Source organism: Geospiza fortis, unplaced genomic scaffold, assembly GCF_000277835.1.
Source record: "Geospiza fortis unplaced genomic scaffold, GeoFor_1.0 scaffold188, whole genome shotgun sequence".
NCBI classification, from domain to species: domain Eukaryota; kingdom Metazoa; phylum Chordata; class Aves; order Passeriformes; family Thraupidae; genus Geospiza; species Geospiza fortis.
The window spans coordinates 2,902,327-2,908,604 of NW_005054337.1; the positions used below are offsets into that span (position 1 = coordinate 2,902,327).

General features: G+C 58.5%; 1 protein-coding gene across 1 annotated transcript in view; it reads right to left on the bottom strand.

Annotated features, from left to right (window-relative positions):
• BPI (bactericidal permeability increasing protein) overlaps positions 1–6,278 on the bottom strand; it is a 14,680-nt gene that overhangs the window by 7,602 nt on the left and 800 nt on the right.

A 6,278-nucleotide genomic window follows, 5' to 3' on the forward strand; every position in this document is an offset into this window, starting at 1 on the left:
GGTGATGCTGCCTCCCAGGCTGGCTTTAAAGCAAATCTCCATGCACAGAGCCCTGTGAGCACACAGGAAATGCTGCCTGGAGCCCTGCTTGCAGCCCCAGGGGAAGGTGGTGGCCGCAGAAAGGAGAGAGGTGTCCCAGGCCTCACTTTCCAGGGTGCCAACCAGGTGAGGTGTGTGGGAGATCAGAGGCACTGGGCTGCTTCACGCCCAGTGCCAGCAGGTGAAGATGGATGGAGCTTATGTCCCAGGGAGCAGCACAGCATCAGTGGGTGCTGCACCCCAGCTTCCATCTGAGAAGGGGAGTCACGTTCTCTCTGACACGGCTGGGAGAGCTGCCTGGTAAATGAGCTGTTTCTCACACAGTGTATTTCAATCCATAACTGTGCTCTGCTGGAGCCGGGGCTCTGCCTGCCTCGATAAAACCAGCACAGGGCCCATCCATCTCTGTCACCGCCCCTCCCTAAACTCCCCAACTCCTCTCTCCTCTGCAGCTCCCTCCTGCAGGGCTCACGGCTTGGATGTGCTGTGGGACCAGCACGCTCCTGCTGTGCCAGCCTCCCACACTGCCTGGCTGCAGCTCCCTGAGACCCCACAGGGCTGGGCCCCTCTGCAGGGGCTCCATCAAGCTGTGGCATGGGGGGCAGGCAGGTGCAGCAGGGGAAGCCCTGGCCGATGGTGCATTTGGCACCCCTGTCCAAGGATTTCCCCACCTTGTCCCTGTGCTCCTCACATGGGCACCCATGGCCAAGGATCCCCCATCCTACCCCAGGCCCCTGCACTTCTCACAGGGTACCTGGCTCCACACCTCTGCCACCAGCACATCTGTGAGGAGAGAAATCAGAAGCAGAACCCACCGTAGTCCAAGCCTGCCTGGGTGATCCTCACCACGAAGCCGGGGTTGGTGGCTGTGGTGAGTGCCAGGCACAAGGCCAGTGCCCCACAAGCCACAGCCACGCTCTGCATTCCCATCCTGCTTTCCTGCAATGCTGAGCTATGCTGGGCTCTCCCAGCCCACACCACCTTTATATCCCTGCCAAAAAGGGAACTGCTAGTCACAGTGGTGTGAGGAGCCACGGGGGGCGTCCCCAGGATTTCCTGCTTGGCCACCACCCTGCTCTGCTGTGCTGCTGGCACCATGGGCACATGGCCCAGCACAGAGGCACACCTGGTACCTCCCACCCAAGGCAGGGAAGGAGCAGTGGCAACTGGGAGGCAACAGCCTGGTTTCCAGCTCTCTGTCACTGCCAGCAATCCCTGCCTGGGGCATCTTCAGTGGAGCAGAGCTGGGTTTGGCACTGGCAGCTGAGCCTGACAGAACCACATTCCTGCAGCCTGCCCCCAGCAAAAGCTGGGAACAGCCTGGGCTGCCCAGGAGCAGGGTCCCAGCCCTGCTGCTCTCCATCTCTGTCCCTGTCCCATGGCTCTCCTGGCTACTCTGTGAGCTGCTTCTGTCACACCACAGACGTGCCAAAGGCACCAGAGCATCTATGGGGCACAGCTGTAGCTAAAGAAGGCAGGTCACAGCTTCTCACCGCATGTGAGCAGATCCCTGGGACCCCCACACCTAGCAGGGCTGGCAAAGGGGCACCTGCCTGGGCTGGGCAGCTGCACCAGGGCAACTACCTCAGTGCAGGGCCCTGCAACTCCAGATCCTGTCACAGGGTTCCTGCACAGAACAGCCACACACCGGAGGAGACATCCATCACCCCAGGATCACGCTCCAAAGACATCACTTCTGAGGTCTGATATGTCCCAGGTCTTGTAATGATGGCTGGAGACAGGGGCAGGAGCTGGGTGCAGCCGGGCAGGTGTGAGGGGGGAACAGCCCTGTGCCCCCCCAGCCAGGAGAGCCGGGCTGCCTGGTCTCCCTTTGCCGGACAAAATTGAGGGAAGAAGAAATGATTCAGTTACTTTCATTTCCTGTTGGGGTCCAGGCACAGGAAACCTATGGTTGCTGATGCAGGCAGATCTCAAGCTGGATCCAGGGAAGTCCTGGCTGCCAGAAGCAACATCCTTGAGCCAATTAAGGATGTTGTGAAACGCAGCTGTTGCTCAAGCACAGCAATCCCTTGGGGCTGCAGCCTCAGGAGACCCCAAGGGATGAGGCCATGTAGTCCGTGCTAGAGGAAGTCAGCACGTGAAGATCGAGGATAGAGGGACCAAGGCATTCTGTTCCCCTTTGCCTTTTGTCCCACAAGTTTTCAGCAGTTTCACTTGCAGGCTGCCTGGCAGACAACCAGTAAATGCCCACCAGGCTTGTATGAGTTCCTACACCTTCGAAAGGGGCACTGCAGCCACTGTCAGCTATGGGACCTGGGAAACAGGGACATGACAAGGATGGTGCCTGCCGAGAGGGACAAACCACCCAAGGAAGAGCTGTGTCCCACAGGCACCCACCATAACCACCCACAGGCTGTGTCTCTCCATCAGTGCCATCCCAATCCATCGCTGGGAGCCAGGACCCCATGAGCTGAGCTCCTTGTGCCCAGAGCTCCTTTTGCCCAGAAAGAAACATGCAAGAACAGAGGAGAAAGGCAAAAGCCAAATCCCCCCTCACAGCCTCCTTGGCATTGTGACCCTTCCTGTTACCGATCATCAGCTCTTATCTGGATCTGGCTCAGTTTAGAGCAGGAGATCCCAAACCTGCCATGGTGACAGCCCCGTCTCACTGAAGGGCTGGGACAAAACAACATTCAAGGTGTTCAGGAAGAGCATGGAGGAAGCAGAACTCTTCCATAAGGAGAAATGAAATTGTATAAGGAATAGCATAGAGAGGAAGCAAAACCAGGAAGTCTTCCCCCAGGCTTTGAGCAAATTTTGAGGTTGAACTGAAAAACAAGCCTTCAAAGAGCCGAACTCTGACCAAACACTGCTGTGTTTGGCAAGGAGCAGCCAAAACCCACATCTAAAGCTCAACATATGTGCCGGTCCGGGTAGTGCTTCCTGCAAGTGGTGACAGAGGGAATGGAACATGAAACCCTGCCCTGCTGGCCCCAACCCTTTGGACAGGTAAAGGCTTCTCCTGCTGAGCTGCTCTGCCTCTTCTGGGAGTGTGGGGTCTGCTCCACCGGGGAAAGGCTGGCTCCCCCAGGCTGCTGGAGGAGGAATGGGAATGGTCACATGGGAACCAGGAGCCCAGGAGGACAGGGACTTGCAGGAGTCCTGTGCTGCTGCTGTCCTTTGCCCAGGACTGCAGGTCAACACCCCTCTCTCCACTGTCCATAGCCCCCCCTGCTCCCCAGGTCAGGAGTCCCTCTGGCCCCACACGCTCCTCAGCACGTGTGGGCAGTTCCCCATCCTGTCCCAGCTCTTTCCAAATCTCTCTCATGTGCCATGGCTCAAGCCCCCCTGCAGTCACGTGCTGGGGCTACCCAGGGATGACAGGCGCTGCGTTGTGGCTGTGAGCAAGGACACCAGCCATTTTTACCATCTGCAAGGAAATCCGGACACATCTGCATTCACCAGTGCCATTACCAGCCCGGGAATTCCCCAGGCAGCTTGTACCAGTGCCAGAGGCAGGGCTGCTGCTGCTCTCCAGCCTCACATTGGCAGGTGTATGTAGGCTGGGGAAACACCATGGAAAACCCGTGGTCTCAGCAAGGAAAGTGAGAGCAGCCTGTCTGGGTTTGGAGAGAACTTGGAAAGAGAAGTCATCAGCCCAAAATAAAACCTCGCTTACCAATTTTCAGCCAGGGTAAGTTCATTGTCACCCACAGAACTGGGCTGTGGTCTGGACCTGTGGCAACTGTGGTTGTCCGTAGACCAACAGGGACTTTACCAGAGCTTGGAGAAACCCTGTCATCAAGGTGTGGGGAGCTGCCCACTGCAGCGCATGTGGTGCCAAAGCCTGATGCTGTCCACTGTCACCTGCACATCTCTGACAGCCTCTGACCCAGCAGCAACTAAAAATACAGCTGAGGAACATGTGGGGGCTCCTCCACGATTGTTTTCCCAGCTGCAGGCTCAGCATGACCCAGCCTCATCTGTTCTTGGAGCTGGGAGGGCTCTGGGCCTGCGTGGGGTCACTGCTGACGCCAGCCCTGACCACTTCATCCAACACAGACAGCAGGGACACCCAGAGACCCCAGAGCTCACAGAGTCAGAGCCCCAGGGGGCACAGCCAGCAGCAGATGTGGGCATGGCCCCTGGATGTGGGGATGTGGGCAGGAGCCACCAGGGTCCCACCATCAGCCAACCCCAGAGACCAGTCGTGATGCTGGGCTCAGCAGTCTCACCCTCCTTCCACCCCAACATCCCAGTGACAGCCCAGGGGGCCCTTGGGACCAGCACTGCACTCAGTGTGTCTCCCCCTGCCAAGGGCTGCATTCCCCCAGACAGGCGGGCTCCTCTCGCTGCACGCCAGCTTGTGACACAGTCTGGGAGCCTCATGGGAGACAAAAGGGGACACAGAGAGCCAAAGGGGTTGAATTTGCAGAAAAGTAAAAATAAAAATGCAAGAATGGTGACCTCGAGCAGAGCCTAGGGGGATCTGAATGGTGGCTCTGTGCCGGCAGAGGGGCAGGGCAAGAGGCCACATGCAGCCTGTCCCAGCAGCTGCTGAGGACAAACAGGACATGGAGAACAGGAGCAGCAGAGGAGGGTGAGCTCATGGGGTGAGGGGCCCCAGGGGCACCCGGGTGGCCCCCAGAAGCTCTGCCTTTTGGTGGACTTGCTCCCCAGCACCCTGACTCCCAGCCTTGCTGTCTGAGGCTGGCCAGAGGGCATGGGGAACTGCTCTGGGGTATGTGGGGATGCAAAGCTGGACCTGCTGGTTACCTCTGCGGGTTGGCCCAGCTGAGCACAGATGGCAAAAGACACCTCAAGGTGCAGGTGGGGAGCTGCTGCTCTGGGTGCAGGGTGGTGGGGTCCCTCTGGTCTCAGCTCCACATCTGTCTTTTCCTGCTTACCAGTACCACAGAGGGATCCATCCATTGTGCTGGCCCAGGACACACTCACACTGTCCTCCTCCCTGCCCTCAACGCCCTCTCCTGGCCCTGTTACCCATTAAGAGATGCAAGAGCCACAGCTCTTGGGTCCATTTCAGAGGTGACCATGCAATTAAAAAAGGTCACAGCCTTGAGTTCACCTTCCCCTGCACTCAGAGGAACTATGAAAAACCTGAAGCTGGTAAGTGAACTAGCGCAATTACAGGAGCAGTTGACTGCTGATGGGGATGGGAAGCTGGTCCCAGCTGGCACTGAGGATGCTGGCTTGGAGCCAAGGGCCAGTCCTGCGGTAGGCTCAGCTGGACACCCCAGCCTGGTCCCCATGGCCAAGCCTCTGCCCACCCACAGGACCAGCACTCATGATCCATACAGGCAGCAGGAGGCTCTCAGCAGCTCCCAAGGAAATGGGAAGCAAACGCGAAGGCCTCACTGGCGCCGTCCTCCCTCCCACACACCAGCAGCCCAGCTGCACCTCCTCCCGTCTCGGCTTGTTTTCACAGCGTGTCCTTTGGCCGCTCGCTGATCCCTGGACAAATGTTCACTAGCGAGACAGCCCCAGCAGCCTGCAGCCCACGCTGAGGCCGTCCCACCCGCCCTGGTGCTTTCCCAGCCCCAGTGCCGGCCTTGAGCCCATTCCCACGAATGCAACACTGGAAATGATTGCAGCCTGAGCAAGGCGCAGAGAGGCTGAGAGTGCTGGGAGTTGTGCAGGGCTGGCAGAGCTGGTGATGCTGTGCCCACAGTGCATGGGGCTGGGAGAGCTGTGCCCAGCATGCCTGGGGTTGGGAGAGGTGTCTGTGCCCAGGACTGGCAGGGCTGTGTGAAGCAGCATTTTGCCTTAGGAAAGAACAAATCTGTGGCTTTGGCTCTTATGCTGGTTGTTTTTGTACAGTTCTGGTTGCTGAATCCCATGATCCTGCCCTTCAGTACGTCCTTCCCATCCCTGGAACAGTTCGAAGTCCCAAGAGAGGCACTCACTGTCCTGATGCTGCGTTTTTGGGGCAACTCAGGAATGGGAACTGGGAGGCATGGGATCCATCCTGGATATAGATCACTGCCGAGGGATCACACTGACCCTGGGTGGATTGGAAAAGAGGGGCATCCCCGCACAAAACGCCTGTATGAGCACATCTGCACACGTGTACCTACACATATGTACACATATGCACATACAGCTCTGCGTGTTCTCAGTGTGTTCCAGGACCCTTCCCCTGCAGCTGCTGGGAGGGGACAGCGGGGGCTGGGGGAGGACCCCCGGTACAGTCCCCTCCTGCACCCCCTCAGGGTCTCTTTCTCCCTCCACTCCGATCCCATGCCATCCCGCCGGGGGCC